The sequence below is a fragment of the Cupressus sempervirens genome, chromosome 9 (genome assembly GCF_028749045.1).
Source record: "Cupressus sempervirens isolate cs-2001-9-10 chromosome 9, ASM2874904v1, whole genome shotgun sequence".
NCBI lineage: Eukaryota > Viridiplantae > Streptophyta > Pinopsida > Cupressales > Cupressaceae > Cupressus > Cupressus sempervirens.
In genome coordinates this window covers 450,293,719-450,313,960 of record NC_143126.1, presented here as the reverse complement: position 1 = coordinate 450,313,960, position 20,242 = coordinate 450,293,719, and the positions used below count along the sequence as shown (strand labels likewise).

The 20,242-nt window shown below is 38.1% G+C and overlaps 1 protein-coding gene across 1 annotated transcript in view; it reads right to left on the bottom strand.

The window, feature by feature from the left end:
- The window catches only part of LOC149539252 (putative E3 ubiquitin-protein ligase XBOS34), a 161,323-nt gene that overhangs the window by 41,348 nt on the left and 99,733 nt on the right, over window positions 1-20,242 (bottom strand). The window lies entirely within an intron of this gene.

Sequence of the window (20,242 nt, the reverse complement as noted above, 5' to 3'; positions counted from 1 at the left end):
GCCTTTTCCAAGGCATCATGTCTATAATAAGATCCATACGATCTGTCATATCAGAACAGTACGATTATCAAGTTACAGAATTTAACAGTTTTTATGTGGACCCCCACTCCATATGTCTCCTTGAATGGTGAAACAACCTTTTGCAATGCATGAAATTATTTTGTGTTTGTAAAAAACAAATTATAGCTTGCAGCAAGGTTTGACTTAGAGGACTAACATTTTGATATACTATTGAGAGATGCAGATTAGGGGCAGTAGCATGCATTCTTTTTATATGTATTTTCATAGTGTAATTGAAAGTGAAACGGTATTTCAAAGGATGGTGAAGCTCTTCCTCCAGTCTCTAGGCTAGTTTGTTCATGCCCCAACCATCTCCCTTGCTTAGTTGGATGAGTGTGTAATGTCCCCTTTTTGGGGACATAAAAAAAATTAAATGAGTAACTTCATTAAGAATTAAAATGAGTTATTTGAAGCATAATAAAAATTAATAAAGTCATTTTAATTTCAAAAGGGGATTTAAAGAAGGACAAAAAGGAAGGAAATGAAACGACGGCAGTTGGAAACTGAAGGGTCATAGGGATGCTATTTTAAAGAACATAGAGAAGCTCATTTCGGGATTATGCTTGGGTTTATTGAATTCTTTTGGCAGAGTTCTGAGAACTTGTTTCAGTTATAATTTCTTGAGGAAAAAAAGCCTTGGGATTCTTTCAACAGATTGGATGGAAACCCAATTCATTTTTCGAGGTATATTTGCAATGGAGTTCACAGTTGGATGAAATTGTTAGGATATATTTAGAGGATTAGATGGAAACCCAATTTGTTTCTAGAGGGTTGATTCATGACAGACTTCACAACTGGGGAAAATTGTTAAAGGTATTTATTTACTATTTGGAAAAAAATATGGCTACAATGATTTATTGATTTTGAGGGCAATATACATCTCTATTTCAGATATTGTGTGTTTTCCAAATTGATTGTTGATGAATAGAAATTAGTTTTTGCATGAAAATTGTTTGTTTAAACTTATAAGATAAATAAATTTGGATAAAATAATATAGTGGGATATTCTTGTGTTGTTAGAGCTGGATTTCCTGATAGCCTGTGAAGTTTCACATTGCAGTTCTGAAGTCTTGGTTGGAGTCTAAATTTCAACAATGAAAAGAAAACTAGCTGAGCGGTATTTCTTCAAAAGAAAAGAGTTTTAGATGATAGAATTAAATATATCTCTATGGTTTGGAGAAAATCTATGTGATACTAATATTCATGCCCGGCATCCATGGTGGAAACCAACAGAAACTATTAAAGGAGAAAGAAAGTATTTTGTGTCAAGCTTATGGTGAATGCTAATATAATGGATTTCATTGATTCAATTTAAATTCTTTGTGTATGGTCACCAATAAAACATCGGAAGGAAGGTTTATATAGTTTGGCATTTCTCAATTGAACCCAAATGTTCGTGCAAATTTTATCAGGTGGCAAATGAAATATGAAAAGAGAAACAAATATATAAGATGGCATTTTAATTAAGAACCTAGAAATACTATTGTACGGAGAAAATGAGGGAAATAATTTATGTTTTGAACTATATTGGAGAATTGATGTTCATTTCATCAAGAGACTTTGGCAAAATATTTCTTCCAAACTATTGAAATATATTTGGAACTTAATATAAGCACTTCTTTTTGAGGCATGGGAAAGCGAAATTGTCTTTGTGTTACTTCAAGAATGCAATGTAACGGTAGCGTGTATTCATAGTTTTCAGCATTTTGTGCAACTTTGTGAACTCCAACTAACTTGTAGTAGCTGTGACATAGGCGTTTCTTGATGTGGTTAAAGGTCAAAGATTTTGGGAGCCTTTGTATGAGCTCTATTTTGGTCCAACTACATCTACCTTATTGACATTGGAATACAAAAACAGAGCAATATAATTGAATATTGCAGATACACTATGTTGAATGTGTGAGAAGATATGAATCATTTTACACTTGAACAAATATTTGCAGGTAATATATTGTCGTCAAACTAAGTGTATATGAATGGGAATCACAGGAGAAATGAATAAGAGCTTCCGGGAGCAAGTAATTTAATAATCCCATTATGAGACTTTTCAAATTCATTTGGTGTTTTTAGATGAAATGCAAGGAGAAAAATGGCTGAGTAGATAAGATAACAAGATAAATTTATTAATGTCCAACAAGAGACCACAAAGAGGGTCAAAGGAATTGCCAGGCATAACAAGAGAGGCTAGCCAATAGCGGGAACAACAAACAGTGACCGTGGAAAGCAAAAACAACAATAAACAAAAAAGCTAGGAACTAGGAGCAGTCGTTGACAACAAGCTAGACGTGTCTCGCTGCGGAGAAGAAATCCAGAACCGAAGGATATGGCCCAAGGCGAGAGGAAATCCTATGTCGTCCCTGAACACTACTGGATGTGGAGAGTAGCTGCCAAGAGTAAATCTGACGAGACCGCACAGATCTAGTGTGCTTGAGGGTAGGGGGACTAATCGGCCACTTCGTACCCCAAGCTGAGGGGACTGCCAAGAAAGCTGATCCGTGGTCTACCTAAAAAGACACTAAATCTGTTTAGTGTGGTCCAGAAGCCTCATGGTCTCCTAAAGGTAAAGGGCCAGATGCTGCTGATCTGTAAACTCTAAGGAGGAAAGAGGACCAACGACCCCTGAAAAGGTAGTAGAACCTCCCTCTGACCTCATGGTAAATGGGGCAACAGAAAATGAATGATTTGAGAATTCTTCTAAAGTGCAATAATTAAAAACATCTCTGCCATAATAAATGAAAGATTTGAATAGAACAAACCTGGTATTCATTTTAATGAAAAAAGCTAATAAAGGTGTCGCATTGATTTTCCTTATGTTAACGACACTACAACTTTAATATTTCTCCTTGCGACATATCAATATAAGTGGAAGTATTATAAGACATTAAATTAAGGTCAATCGTTAATGAAAATACAGTTGCATAATCATGTGGAAACAAGTTCAAAACAATGACTTAAGGTTAAATCTTTAACAAGGAACATATGAAATAAAATTTGTCTTTCTATCACTAACTGTGAAAAATTGGGTGTCTAAGGATTTGTATTCTTTGAAACTCGACATACTTAGGAGCAACTTCTACAAACTCTTTGAGATAACTTGGACTGGTTATGAGGCATGTGAGCACAAAAAAAATCGGTTTCCTCTAATATGAATGTCAAAGACATTTTCATTTATTGAGTTTCCTAGTCAATGCAACTCTTGTATGGTGAGAGCAACGACAATAGTTGGGAATGATGTTATGATATTCACACTCTTGTTTGAGAAAAGTTCTCCATAATCTAAGAGTATTGATATGTTGTTCTGAGGAGCTTCATTCAAGGATGTTGTAGCCTTATATATTCTTGGAGCCCTCACTGCTAATACAACACAACTCCAAATCAGCTGACCATATTGTGACATCTGCAAGAGTATTGAGTAAGGAGTAAGTTTTATTTTTTGTGAAGTCATCATTCTTGAGATGAATTGCCATACTAAAAGCATTTGCAGAATCAGTTTGAATAACCCTATGCTTGACTTGGGACTGTATGACTTAATACACACCATGTTTCAATATTTATTGGTTGCAATCAAGGAAGAACACAATGGAGATGTTATTGCAGCCATGAAGATCATTATGGTTATGGCAATTAATGAGAGTGATGCTCATTTCCAGCCACTTCTACATATGTTGTTAGCCATCTCAAGGCAAGAACAAAAAGTCTCTACACCTTCTTATGAGTTGGTCAACGAGGTGCTTGACCAATCTGAATGCAAATTTGATAAATACAAACAACGGGCTAGAACAGAGTTGTTCTCAATGGGATCACAAGTTGTAGAATCTCCCAGGAAAAGTAAGAACCAAATGAAAAAAGAAAAAGTCTGTTTTACATGTCAGATGGCTTGGACATTTAATCATTTTTGTACAACTAATAAGGGAAAAATATATTGCAGCCAAGTGGTGATGAAGGAAAGGATGTGGAGAAAAGAGATACCATGCCTTATGAAAAGAAAGCTAAAAACTACAGCCTTGAATACACCAGTTACTGTGGATCGTGAAAGTAAAAAGGATAATGGCTCCCAATCAGCCAAGGTTCATGATATGGAGAAGGAATAGGAGAATGCAAAACTCATTATTGGTGACTTGCAGATCCCTATTGTTAGAAAATGTGTAGAGAGAAAATGCTTTGATGAATCCCTATATGATCATAATGCTGTCTTATTAGTACCACATGAAGAGTGCATGATATCATCTACAGAGACAACCGGGTGTGATCAAGATAATATTCTCACAGTTGAGAAAACAACAGAAAATAAAATGTGTGACAACTCATGTACCCTAGATGAACATAGACCCTTACCAATGCAAGATTTGAAGGAGAGATTATTGGTCTAAAAGGAGAGATTTGTGCAAGTATTAACAAGGGTTGACGATTATCACAAATTGATTGAAGATATTCTTTGGAAAACTCAGTTTGATCAGAGGTAAAAAGGAACTGAAAGTGATGTTGCTACTTCTCAATTACACACCATTGAAGAAGCAGTTGAAAGAATGAAATAAGACTACTTGCAATTGTTAATAGATAGGGGTCTTGCATCAAATTTGGGGAGGATAAAGAAAGAAAGGTGTATGAACTTTGTTTGCAGCTGAGCATGAATTGTTACTAATTATGCATGGCCAAAAATCAGATTTCTATAACAGCCAATCACAAGGAAAATGGACTTAATTCTAAAACTGAAGAAATCATACCAATTGTTGAAGGAATCAATGCCCTTTGTGAGAATGAAAGTAAGCACATTGTTTCCACTAATATCTATTCAAATGAGGCACATTATGTTAATGAAGATCAAAAGGACCAGCAAGAAGACAAACTCTCAAAATTTGACGACCAATGTTTCTATGATCCTCCAGTGTGCAACAATGAAATAGTTTCTGTAATAGCTTCTAAAGGCATATCTCAGAATAGCTTTAGTCTTGGGACAGAAGTGGATAATGCTTCTCCAATGTTGGAAGAAATTGGACATGAGAAGATTTTCAAACAAGACAACATTAATAAGGATAGCATTTTAATGGACATAAGGTGATTGAGATGCACTATGCATGTAATCTTGGTAGGAAGCATCACTTGTCTCAAGAATTCATTGCTACATATAAAGCTGTAAGTATGAATCCATTTCTGTCAATAGTTTACAGAGTGAAGTTAGAAGCTGATGGCAAAGCGGTGAGGGCTAAATATAGTCATTTAAGGATTTCGGAAGTGAACATTAGCAAGATTTTACCAACAGATGACAGGAAATGCATTCTTGAAAAAGTAAAAAATCAGATCTCTGGTTTTAATAATGCTGATAACATTTTTTGTAACACCGTTGCAAACTTGTTTTTATGTGATAATAAGCCTCCGAAATGTTGTTTAGTAGCATAATGGTTATTTGTCCAATAGATGTGAGCATGAGTCATTACCAATAGAAGGAGATACTATCAGCTTGATTGCATTGTGAGGAGTGCATATCATTTATCTTCCATCGCACAAGTTGATGAGTTGAGTATGTTTAGGATGACAAATAAGAAAAAATTAAATAATTGTCAATAAAGATGATTATACTTCATAATTGAATGAGATGCACTCACCTTCAGAAAGAAGATTTTGGCATAATGGAATGCACAAAAAATTCAGAATGTTTATCTAGCACACAAAGTGTTTGACAAAATGTTAAACATTTGTAAAGTGAAGCAATTAAGTGTTTGTCAGATTTAGAACTTGTTGGGGTTCTTATATTATAGCATTTATTAGCTTTACTCCTTATGGAGTATCCAAGGAAGATACCTTCATCACTCTTGGCATCAAATTTCCCAAAACCTTCCCTGTCTCTTCTTATATAGCATTTTCTTCCAAAAAACTTGAAATATTTACTGATGGAGATAACCCTTCCAAATTTTATATGGATTTTTGTTGTTATTAACCCTAATTTGTGCCTGGTTTGAATTGCAGATAGTTGCATGAATCAAATTTCTCCAAAACGTATCAGATGTCTTGGATTCATTTAGCATGGTTCCTTCCATTCCTTGAATAGTTCTATTATTCCTCTCAACTGGTCCATTTTGTTGGGGAGTTCTTGCAACTGGATGTTGTCTTTTTATCCCATGTTCACAGTATTCTTCAAATTCATCTGAGGTACTAAAAAAAATTCACTATCAAATATAGGGCATTAATTTTTAACCTTGTTTGATTCTCTACTAAGGCTTTGCATGCCTTAAGCTTTTCAAGGGCTTCAGATTTTTCTTTAAGAAAAGCTACCCAATTTATCCTGGGATAATCATCAATCAACAAGATAAAATAATCCTCACCTTGCAATTTTTTCATCCTTTCTAGCCAGCATAAATTGGTGTGAAAAAGTTCCCAAGGCTTCAACATAAAATATTCCTTATATTTGAAGTTTGTCCTTGTTGGTTTACAGTAGACACTGTTTACAGAAAATATTTGAAGGTTTTTTAATCTTTGGCATGTCCCTTAATACTTGTTTTTTGATGATCTCCAAAATGTTATCAAAGTTTAGGTGTCACATTCAACTCTCACCTTCTTGCCACATATAGAAATTCACTTTTGATATCATTAAGGAAGTAGGGATTATTGTATTCCTATAATTCAGACTATCAATTTTCTATTCTTCATATTTACGTTCGCACATGAAACATGAAGGTCTTCCCTTGGTCACACATTTGACTCACACTTAGCATATTATGCTTCAAGTTTCAACCCTTCAACATATAGGATGTTCTCAATTTGTTTTCTCCATTATCCAGACTAGGTGTCCCTTTACCTTTTATGTTTGTCATAGCATTGTCCTAAATTTCATTGGTCGCTCGCTCACTTTCTTTATAGAGAAATTTTCTTTTGTCACCAGCCATGTGTTGAGAAACCATAGTCAACACACCATTGGTCGTTCTCATCTTGAGCATGTAGTGCAACTTGTACAAACATAAATCTTTCCTTTATTTCTTGCTCCTTCTAAACCTTTTTTGATTCATCTTTTTTCTTGTTACGAAAACACTCTTTCTTATTCTATGTTGAAGGTTAACCAAACGTACTTCTACAAAACCTTTCTATGTCCCCCAAATTACTACACTTACAACATATGATATTATAATCCATAAGAGGAGAGAATGGGTTATAGTTCCCCTTGGTGAATTCAAAACCATTCCTTGTATAAAATCTACTATTTTTGCATTATACCTAAATTTATTACATGAAAAGCAATAACCATGGAAATAATATTGGAACTTGGTTGTGCACATTCGTTATCTTCTAGAAAATAACCGCTTGCCCCTATTTACCTTTCAAGGCAGATTATTTTTCTATGGAACATTGTACTCCAATTTATTTTCCTCCTCATTCTCTTTCTTTTTGAGAGTCAGCATAGCTTTCTGGCTTGTCTTCATCATCTTCTTTGGTAGATCCATAGCATTAGAATTTGCAGCAGCCTTCTTTTGATTTTCATCATATCCAAGACCACTATTGATGAATGTTATTCTTTGGGCATTGGTAAGATGATCCAACATTTCATTAATTTAATCAAAATCCGTACTTCAATTTAGTTGTTTTATTGTCTTCTGCAATTCTTTCCTTAAGGTAATATGAAAGGATTTCAAGTTCTAACTTTTCACAATCCGATTCCCTTATTTATAGCTGATCTATTAAGACTTCTTCAATTCACCTCACCTCCTCAACTTGAGACATTAGATCAACAGTTATCTTTTCTAATTCTTCAGGTAGCTTTGTCCTCAATTTTCCAACTTTTGCAATTTGAGTTTTCAGCTTTGGATTTCACTTCTTAAGTCTTTTAATTTTATCTAGGGTAACAATAAGTTCTTCCTCTAGATCTACTAGTGTTTCCTCCACTTTTTCAAGCTCTTTTTCTTACATTTCTTTATCTTCTACCTCTGCTGCATCTTTTTTGTCACTATGGTCATAAACAAAATTTCTTCTCTATCCCTTCCGAAGAAGCAATTTGTCACCTTTTCTCAGATGAACTATTCTTGAATGTGTAGGCTCTACGTCCATTTTCTTGTTATATTGATACTTCTCGACTTTTCCCTTGCCATAGTCTTCTTTCTCTTTTCTGCTATCACTTCCAACTTGTGGACATTGGGCAGAAAAACAAACTATATTGCCACAATAAAAGCATTTAAGACTCAAACAGTATACTTACCTTTGTGCTTAAAAGATCCTTTCTTGAATTTCTTTTACCAAGTTAGCTTCTTTCGCATCACTTAAATTTCACTTGATATCAAACCTTTTTTCTCCATCCTTCTTGATGCTTCGAAAGAAGATTCACATTTGGATGCTGCTCCATCATTTCTTTTTTTGTATGTGGTGAGAATGCAAGTCATCCAACTTCAAACTGTTTAGATCCTTCATTTCTTTGATGGCAGAAACTTTCTCATCAAATCTCATGGAAGAGATCTCCATACATTTTGCATGATTACTTCATCCCCACACATTTCTCCAAGTCCACGAATACTATTTGCAATATGGAGAAAATGAGTGGCAACAGTCTCTTCATCCTTCAACTTCAAACTTTCAAATTGTCTCCTCTAGGTTTGGAGCTTTTCATTTATAACTTTATCATCTCCTTCATAAGTCCTTTAAAGCTTATCCCACATCTCGTTTGCCAATGTCCAATGCACCACTTTAACAAAATCTGATTCAATTAGACTACTTAGAATTGCATTCATAGCTTTGGTATTGTTCTCACTCGCCCTCTTTCCAGCTTGATCCGTTGGTGGAGCAAATGATGGTACATAGAATCCACAATTGATTGCCATATATCAAATCCACAAGTCATCAAGTAAATGTGCATCCTTACACTCCAAAATGCATAGTCGCTCTCATCAAACAATGGGGCTCAGTTTAAGGAAAATCTTCTTGGCTTACCACAAGTGTTCTTAAGATCTTCCTCTTTAGGAAGCTAAGCTTTTTCAAAGAAACCCACTTTGATAACAACTTAAGGAACATACACTTCATCTGGGGCGGTGAATCACTATGAAACCAATTTTTCTCTTACTAAGTTTTCAGCAACTATAATGAAATAATTGAAAGCATTCACACAAATAAGGTTTACCAATTGAGAACAAAAGATGCACAAATGATTCATATGGAAGCCTTTGCAGGAGAAAACCACAGAAAAATATTGGTTATATAGGAAACTTCTAACAATCTTCATAGAAATCAGCCCATTGGAGACATTGATCCTCTCCACTGAGCACCAATTCAGCAAGAGGCACCAATCTATTGAAATGAGAGTCACCAACCTTTGAGATATAACAAAAAAAATTATTTAGTCTTCTTCTTAGATCTTATGTAAACCACCTTCAAAAACCTGCTCACCAATCCACCAAGATCTTCCTTAAATCTATGCTCTCAAATCTGCAAAATATCTCCACAGAGATCTGTGATATGATCTTCAAAAATCTCTCATAAATCTGCAATGCCTTCACACAAATTTGTAATAAGATCTTTGATAGATTTATTTCATAAATTTAGCATTAATTTGCTCCAATGTCATTTTCACAGATGAGATCAAATAGATCTCATAAATCTGTTCAAATTTTTCATACAAATCTGCTGTAGTAGCCTCTTAACTCTGCTCTTCATACACTCAGAAACATCCTTTTAATTGCTTGACAAATGAATCTCAAGTGATCCTCTATTTATACACCCTCAAGAACCTTTTCAACTAAGAGTTACACCCTCTCAAATGGATCAGCCACCAGCAGCTATTTAAATTGTTTTATTTGTGCTTGCTCAAAGTGAGTGCATGCGTCAAGGGAGTCAGCCAGGATATATTATTTTATTTTATTTAGCATGCAACTAACTTGCATATCTTCAAAATGTCGTCCTTAATCAGTATGATATTAAGTGCATCTTTTTTGTTACCATAAATGGGTCAGCCCAAAAGGGAGGCCAGCCACAACAGTTAGCAAAAATTTTGCAACTTAAAACTCAACTATTCTAACAACTTGCTTGAAGACAAATTGATTATAGTGCCATAAGCTTGGCATAACTTCTCTAGTTATTATGCCACAGATTTTCCCTGTGACATCAATGACAAGGATTTAACACTTCCTGTTCAGGAAGTAGCCTCTAGCTTGTGATCATATTATGATAACATTTGCTGCTTTACATTAAAAACAAAATTTTCTTTGGAAAGAAGAATCATGCTGGCAAATTTAACTTATGTTTTCCCTTGTTAAGAAAATGTATAATTTAGAATGAAATCCTCTCCTGTAAAACTCTAGGACGTCTAGTACACCTGTTTGGACCCCTAGACCAGCCACGATACAAACTGGTTATGGATGAGTTCATAGAGTTTATGAATGCAAAGGTCTAAACAATGATGTTGTTTGCCATTGGTTTAGGAAGGATGCTCAGAGTTGGTGGTACCTCCATGGCCAAGGATTCCAAGCATTGGAGCCCTTGTAATCTTAGTCTATCACAACTTTTGTTTTCAAATTTTAGTTTCCTTTGTCTTCATAAATTGCCAGTAATTTTTGTTTCATAGGATTAATAATTTTATTTTGATTGCTTACTTTCTCCTGTCTTCATAAGTTGCTAGTTCATTTGCATCATAAAGAAATTGGAGCATATATTCTTTCATCCACTCAGTAAAGCACAATAGGTTGCAATAAAAAAGAGTGGAGAACTTGGTATTTGTGTGTCTCATCTCACAAGAATAAAGAATACAAAGAAGGGGAGACAAAGAGGTGGGATATTGGTGCAATTGATCCTATTGGCCTTAGCTCTATATGTGAGTCAACTAATGCCAATGAAGAAGAAGAAGAAGAAGAAGATAAAGATAAAGAAGATAAAGAAGATAAGATAAATTATTAATGTCCAACAAAAGACCACCAAAAAGGTCTAAGAGATTGAAAGTTACAACAAAGAGATAGAACCAAAGGGGGACACTAAATAGTGCCCAAGAAAAGAGCTAACAACTAAAACCAAAGAGCCAAGAGAGGTGCCACTTGGAAGCTGAGAGTGGTGGAGAACAACCAACAGTAGTCAATCAGCCAATGGGAAGTAACCCAAAACCAAAAGGTAGCCATCGAGGTGAGAGGGGATCCAAGACCGAGTTTGTCTCCAAGTACCATTGTGGGTGGAGGGTTGTTGCCTATGTGTATAATCTCTATGAGGTCTCACAAATCTAGTATGATCAGAAGTAGGCTAATGCTTAGTGCCTCTGGTGGGGACAGCCAATGGAAAGAAGGAAGTGATGAGCTAATTAGAACCACGTCTCGAGGGGAACTGAAGCTACAAAGTGTTATCCCAAAGATGTGTGGCCTTGTACAGATAAAGTGTCAGGCACCGTTGGTTAGTGTATCTAAAGGAAGAAGCTAAGGACTGGCAATCCCTGAAGAGATAATGGAGCCTCCCGCAGATATCATAATAGATGGGACAATGGAATAAAAAATGTAGCTCCATCTTGATCAACACTATGTCACAAAGCTAGCAGATCCAATCACTGCGGTCGATCTAGTGATCAGTTTGGATGTGAAGCCGATGAGAGCCCACCCTGAAGGAGCCCAGGGGAATGCACAGAGCATGAGTCCAACACCATTCAATGTAGGAAGGATGTAAAATGATCCCTTACTAAAGCTCAATGTAGTGCTCAGCATAGAAGGCCATCCTAGGACGACATCCCCCTATGGGATTAATCCAGGTCGTGCAGATATATATCTTGCAAATGTACATTTGAATGTGCCTATTCAACTCTGACTAGGTAGGGAGGAGATAAGTGGGGGAATCCAACAAGTACTGGAATGGAGTGAGATGATAAATCTCAATACCAATAGAACCAAGAAGTGCAGAGGCCTAAGCATACCAACAACAGGCCTGACCCATAGGATTGGTCATTGTGATCACCTCTAAGGATCGATACGCCAAGTAAGAGTATCTGTTCTAAGCCTCATCAAAGTCAGCAATCCCCCAAAGCCAATAAAGGAACCAAGTCAGGTTGAAGATGGTCCCAAGCATGTGGTGGTGAGCACCAAACTCGGCCAAAATGATGCTAGTAGGGTAGCCTGATGGAACCTAACGATGAGTCAAAGGAGGAGGGAACACGCTTCACAAACACTTAGTCAAAAGAAAGGAGGAAGGGGCCCCAAACCGAAGAGCCATAAAGAATTATCAGTTTGATCAGAGAGTCCATGAGGGACACCTTGGACCTAGTATACTAAAAGTGGTGTTAGAAACAATGTTGCTCAAGCAAAGCAAGGGAGACAAAGCCTTTATTCACCTGAGGTTGCAAGGCTGATCTCATATTGAAATGGGGTCAAAAAATCTGATGCCTGAGTAGGTGTAAGTAGATGATATCTCTATCTCCTTGCCTTGAAAGAAGGGTAAAAGAGAGGTCTTCAAAGTTGCAAACAATTGAAGACTATAACTTGGATCTTAGCCAGGTTAACTGTAAGCTGTCTCAAGTCACAAAAGGAAGCAAGACCAACCAAAAGGCACTAGAGGCCCTCAGAGGAGGCCAAAAGGACTACGTCATCAGCAAAAAAAAGGGTGGTATCAGCACCTAGTACAAATAGCAGCCATCATTGGGAAGTGATAATTCCCAGAGGAAAGCCTCGAGCTCATCAATGTAAATGTTGAATAAAGTGGGCGAAAGAGGACATCTCTGTTTCACCCCAATAGTGCTCTGAATAGGTTCCGAGAATCCCTGAGGAGTTTTGAATTGGCCAACAACACACTCATATAATCTCATAATAGCAATCAAGAAAATCTAGGAATCCCAATATCCTAAGGTCTCTGAAATAAGGCCACCCGAGGAACAAAGATGAAGGCTTTGTGTTATTCCACAAAGAAATAATACACTTTTGTCAACTCGTTGTCCATGGCCTAAAAGTCTGTCCTAAAACCAACCTGACCTCTAGCCCAACAATGTTGTCTGTTGAGTTCCCTAGAAATAATGTTATGCAGAACAGTAGCATAGAGTTTGGCAAAGGTGTGATCAACCATGGTCTTTTTAATTGTCAAAATCCAAGCCGACTTGGCTTTGTGGATCGAATGGATGATATGTCATGACCAAGATGAGGGGAAACTGGTGCAAACAACTCTATTAAAGAGCACAGTAAAGAAAGAGCCCAAGATCGTGATACCCATCTTGAAGAGTTTAGCCTAGAACCCTTCCTCATTAGCTACTCTGCGCACGGATCTAACAACCTCACAAATGTTGGTGAAGGTGAAGAGATGGCAATATAAGTGGGCGCAGGGTAGATGGGGGGCTAGTAGGGGATGTCATAGACGGTGGAGGTGTGACAGGAAAGCATGCAAAAATCTCGGTTGGAGAGTGCTGGGAGGTTTACGGGGGAAAATGGTATGCCAAAAGAGTTGGGGGGACAACAACAAGGAGGCGCAAAGGGACCTGCATTGCAAGACGAAAAAGAAGTGCTTTTTTATTGTGAAGAAGATGGCAAAAGGAGAACCTCAGCTGGGGAAACAAGCGGGCCTGGGAGTAGAAAGCAGTGTGGAACAAGCGATGGAAGGACTTGCAATCTTCATCAAACTGCTGGTTTAACGAACAAGATTTCGAGAAGTGGGCATTGCAAGAGAAGGAGGTGATGTAATGGGGGAAGGGAAGGGCATCGGACTCTAGAATGGCAATAGAAAGATGATTGAACATGGCAAAGGTGCAAGAGGTGTCCATAAAGAGCGACTTGGGAAGAGACTACTTGAGGTGGAAGGTGAAAAGGTCATGGTTGCCCTCGACTAAGGAAAAAGCGAAGAGAAGGGAGTGGTCAGCTAGGGGGAGATAGGAGATGGAGAAGCGGCTAACAAAGGGGATGAAGGAGGTGCCAAAGAGGGCGTAATCCACCATGCTCGCGCTACCGCAATGGAGCCAACAAGTGAAGAGTCTACATCCGTGAAAGCAAGAGAGCTCATTCAGAATCACGAAGTACAAAGACTCGCATAGTTGTAGCAAGTGACGACCGTAAGTCAGCAAGCTATCACTATCACCACAAAGGCACTTTAAACCCGGAGAATTGGGATCTAACTCTATAACACAAAGTGAATCAGTCACCCAATCATGCAGGGGGGTCTATAAGTCTTTGGTTCGGGGGTTGACGTCCCCCAAAACAATAATGCTGCCCATAGCCGAGAACCTTCTAATACAATTATGCAAGTCAACATAGGGGTCCTCCTCAAAGCTGTGGATACCATAAGGAGAAGTGGCCAGCGGAAAATAGCAAACTACAATGAAGATGTCCCTTGTAGAAGAGTTCTCGACCCTAAGATGGATCCACAAGAATCTAGCAAAGCTATTAGAGTATATAATACAAGTCACACTGAGAAGGTGATCCCTAACGAGACAAGCGACCTGCCCAACCCACCCGAAAACTTAACCTCATCTTTGAAAGTGAACAACCACTAAAAACATGGGAAATTGGGAAGAGGGCGAACAAGATTCTCATGAGTCGCGGTAATCAAAACAATGTCGATAGAACAAATAACATCCTAAAAGAGGCCCGACAAGTACAATAGCATACCATTATCATTCCGACACACAAGGAACCACAAGGTGTCCCCCACTTGCCCAATTGCCACCACAAGCGTCATTTAGCTGTCGAGGGTCCTGCTTGACTCTAATTCGTGGGGAGAAGAATTAATGACAGCTCTAAGTTTCTTGATGATAGCCCACTTATCGATCCACCTCTCCTCGATAATTAGACCCCATGAATTATTTAGTTTTGACACCAGTGATTTAGTAAGATCCTCTTCAAGGTATATATCTTAGTGGGAAGAGAAAAAAGCTTCCTCCTTGCCCTAGGGACCCACATACAATCAACAAGTGTAAGGAACATGAGGAAAAGAGTGTCATCATGTCCAATCCAGGCTCTATCGACTATAATATCTATAATCTCCAGCTAATTGCTAAGAAATGAATATCCTGCATGGAGAAGCTCATTGGAGGAGGAAAGGCCCCAAATCTATAAGCTTGTCAGTCAATCTAGCCTAGACAAGTTCCTCAAGCCTTGAGAGTGGTACAGAGTTGGGACTACTGCAAATAGAGGCCTAAGATTACAATTGTCGCTCTGTTTCGGATATGAGATTAGATTGTTTCTATACAAGCTTGGCCTGTTGGTCTTTTATTTCTCATACCTATTCTTTATTAGAGTCGACCAACTGCCTATGGTCAACCGAGGCGCAATCCAAAGTGGAAGAAAAACCAACAATCTTTGTCTTCAGTTCTGCAACTATGGTGGATAAAGAAGGGACTATATCCTTCAATAATGTGTTTTCAATTTCTAGTTTGGCCATGCGGTCAACGATCCATTGATATGTTCATGGTGTGAGTGGGGGGTCAATGTTTCAAATAGCCACAACAGCGTGAAGATCTCCTTGCATGAAGTTAGAGCAGTGAGACTGTCATAGAAGAACAAAACACCAAAGTCACTAAAGGTGCACAACCAAAAACCAGGGAGTGCAGAGCGCACAACAACAGAACACCAGCAAGATTTAAATGCACAAACTTAACACCCAACAAAAAGAGAAAGGAATGTAAAGCACAAACCAAATTCTGAAGATGTGAAAAAGGTAAAGTGTTGACCACTGTAATGACAGGAAAACCAAAAGAAAGCCAAGTCCAACCAGCCCACAAGACCCACAGGAAGCCACGACCATGCACTGAAGACAATGAAGACACTTATGACACAATCACAAACAGAGACACGAACAGACTTATGGCAACTTGCGAGCAGACAGAGAGCAGCGCGCAACCAAGCAACCTGCAAGGAAAACCCATGATGAAGGAAAATTAAGAGGGGGACCAAGCAAAGCATAGGAAGCTTGGCAGCTAGCCACAACGAATAGAGATGAGAAAATGTGAAGACTAGGGCCATGACAGCAACGCGACAGTAAGGAAATGCAAACGCCCAACAAGGATAAGAACACTTGAAACACACAAAGGGAAAAACACTAGATGCAAAGCCAGAGCTTGAAACAACAACCTAAGCAAAGCAGAGAGAGCTTGTCATTTAGCCCATGCAAGAAGTGCATGAGCAGAGGTGACAATGGCAGATGTACATGGAAAGAGATTGCGGGAGTCCATCAGAAAATATATATATATATATATATATATATATAATTTTAACCATTAGTTGAACTTGAAACAATGATACTTGAACTTAATGTTATGATTTATTTTAATATTTTGAATTTTTGATGTTGAAATTAAAGTACATGATGCTATTATTGTATGATCATGATTTTTAATGCCATGATTACAAGTTTATAATGTTTTTCGTCGTTTAAATGTTTCTATGATACTATGTGACATTCTAATCTTACCTCATGCTTCTAAGCTTCATAAATATGTATGTACATATCTATATATATAGTATTTACATGTTTTTGTACTAATAAACATAAACCCCTTTTCAAGATTTTTCCATACCGGCATCATAGGTGAAATTGTATATACTATATAATATATTGAATTCATTTGAGTTGGAATTTATTTTTCCTATATCGAGTGAGTTATATATTTTCTTTAGGTGTTTCTTGACATTGGTGCTGAAGCGGCATAGCATCTTCTATCGATTTTGATGTTTGGCTATGTGGTAGAAACATGTTTGAAAAAGTCTCTTATTGAATGATCATGCAATCTAATGTAGATGAAATCCATGCACTGTAAAAGTGATATAACTCAAATTTTATAAAGAACCCATAGTTTAAAGACTCACACTTGCCAAAGACTCAACAAACCAAAAAATTGTACTTGGACTTAAACTTATGAATGTTGCTGGTAATATTTGTAAAGTCTTTCGGGAATAGTTAATAATTGATTGTGTTAAGAGTGTCAGATATCGAAGAACGTTAGAACGCGACGGTTGAGTCTTGACCCTTCGAATACTATATGCACATTCTCTTGAACGGGAATAGATATCATCATAACTCATGACAGCATTGTCATATGATGCATTGGAATGAATATAAATGAAATGAGTAGTAAGATTTCCTCAAACATTGTTTTATCTTATTTATGTGTTATGCTTCATTACTTTCATAGTATGCACCAAACCAATTTACCTGTGACAGTAAACATTTGGCGTCGTTGTCGATTGAATCTGAGGAGCAAAGAAGGGGATAGATGGGAATACCTGGTCATAAAAATATTACAACCAATGAAGGAGTGACAAAGCATTTTGAAGGCAAACATGCTATAATGGATAACTTCCACATTTTGTTTCAAGCGGCTATCGAAACATTTGTACAAAGGGAGATTGCACTTGCGGAAGTTTCCAAAGACACTGTGTGGGATGAATTGAACGTACACCCTGCGGCAAATAGTTTATTGCATCACCTCCCACGTCTGATTGCACAAGCATTCATTGCTTAGACGAACCGAAGGGAGGAAATTGAGGGAACAATGCACCAACAGATCCTATGAAATTTTGCTGAAAACAGCCGTCGCGAGGAAGAACGTGATGGGACCTAACGGAGGACCAACCCATGAGCTTTAAGTCATGGGAAAGAGGATTAAAAGGACTTTTGAATCTATAATAACAAGGTCGCAAAGTCGACCAACATATTATGGAGAAATATATTAATAAAAAGTGTTATGTTTCATTATGATGTTTTATTTGAATTGATGCCCAACTTATTAAATAAAGATAGAAATAGGAAGGAGCAATGCCTGTAAGCCACACACCAAGCTTTAATTCTTGCACACGCTGAAAGGAGACAGAAGTTAAAACAACTCATTGATGGAGAACCAGTTGAAAGCTTGTCTGAAGGGGGCAACAAAGGTGTCATGGAGCATGACCACATGGGTGTCATTAGAGGTGTAGTAACCGAAGGGGAACTCTACGGTTTGCCAAAACATTGGTGAGTAATAAGTAGCGAGGAATTGCTTGAGGAGACACAGCAGAGGCTGAATTTGATCGAGGAAACGCAAGAATCATTCATGAACCTATCTCACACCATGTGAATGTGAGAAAACCAAGGTTGAGGTGAAATAAGGGAAACCCAAGACAAAGGGAGAGAAGAGGTGAATGAAGAGGACATCGAGGAAAGGAGTTTTGGAGTGACACTTCATAGTAGTCAAGGTAACCCACCGAGATCTAATGCTACCAATTTGAGGACATGACTAACCAGTCCACAACAAACGACCAGAGGAAACATGTCCCAGAAATAGAAATTGCCAAAATTCACTGGTGATGGGAAGGAGGATCCCATCAAACACTGTCATACGTGCGAAACTATCTGGAAAAAAAATGCAATTTCAGATAAAGACGAGTGGGTCCAACAATTCCCATCGACCCTTTGAGGAGTTGCCATGGATTGGTAATCGGACATGGGCAAGGCAAAGGTAAGTTCGTGGGACGATCTATGGAAGGAGTTCCAAGCAAAATTTAGACTACTTTGAGATGATAACGAAGTAGTAGCAGAAATATATAACTTGAAGCAGGGGAAGAAAGAAACAGTACACGCATAACTGAAGGCTCAAAGAATTACTTGGGAGAATGGCAAGTCAACTAGCAGAGCAGTTGAAGAAAAGACGATTCATTGAGGGATTAAATGCCTCTCCAAAAGAAAATGAAAATAGTCTTGTTGTCGTCATACGCAAACACCTACGACAGAGCCGTGAACTTGGAAAGTGACGACAAGACATCGAAGACAAAAAAGAAGAGAAGCAAGTCTTCATCCGAAAGTGATGAATTATCAGGAGAGGAAAGCATTAATGAGAGTGAAGGTGAATCCAACACGAAGGTACAAGCCCTTCAAAAAGACATAGAACCTATGATGCGTGAATTTAAAACAATGGAGGCATAGGACAGAGTGATGAAGGAGAGATGTGGTGCACGGAGTACAAGGTGAGCAGCTACACAAAGATGTCATGTCTGAAGAAATCATTGTGCTACATCTGCCAAGTGATGGGTCATTCCACTAAGGAATGCCCATACAACTTGAAAACAAGAGGCCAACAAGTGCTCTTCACACAAGAGCAACAATCTACATCCGGAACAGCTAACCCAAACCAAAAAACGAATAATACTACATCATCTGGCAGGTTCCAAACCAATCGATGTGGAGGGAGAGGAGGTAATGAGAACAGATGCCGAATACAGTATGATTCAAAGGGATGGCCAATGTTTTAGTATCGGGCATGCAGCCAGTGGGGCCACTTCACCTGAGACAGTACAAAGAGTGACATACCTTAGAAGTTGTGTCGATGGTGTGGTCTTGGAGACCATGAAGATGCAAAATACCTGAAGGCTAGCATAAACTTACTCAATATTGAAAAAGAGAAGGTACTCACCGTCACCCAAAGCCACGCGAAACAAACGGTGTATCCTAATCCCCATATGAAGAAACAAAGTGTATGGGAAGGAAAAGAAGAGATAAGGCCATGAAAGTAAGGAAGGATACACACGTGGCTGCAAGTACCTGTGAGCGTATAGAGCCTTAAAACAACATATTGGGGTAGATGTTACAAATGAAGGTGCCAATCAACATTCAAGACCTCCTCCAAACTATGCCTCAACTGAAGGCGACACTATTGAATATTTGCACTGCACAACTGAGCATTACTTCTCAAACCAATACCATACAACAAACATGGGTTTCGAGAGGGTCAATTTTGGACCCCATGTTACTAGCAGTAAACAATGGTCAACACTTAGTTGTAGTTGAAATGTGCATTCTAGGAACAATTATGATGGATACCATAGTTGATGGTGGGTCAGGGGTACATGTCCTATCGACGGAGACATGGAAGAAGCTCAGGAAGCCTATCCTATGACTGTCCACCTTCAACTTATTGGGTGGACTAGAGAGAATAAAACCCCTTGGGGCACTGATGATTCAACAAGTAACCATTAGAACGCAATAATTTGTGCTGGACTTCGTCGTGATCCTATTGAAGGAGTATGATATCATTCTCGGTGGGTGATGGCTAGTGACAGTAAGGGTAAACCATAGTTGGAGGAAGGATACCCTATCGATGTAAAGTGGCAGAAGGAAGTTCGTTATCAACCTTTGTACACTATTGGTGAGCGAGGATATTCCCTTGCCTTTAGAGTCTAAGTCGGATGGAGAGCCTAGCGGAATAGACAAAGGGAGAAACCAAAAGGAACCCCACGAGGAGGGTATGCTAGAATTGGAAGAATGCTCAAGGATGATGTAAGCTCGATGAATGGACTCT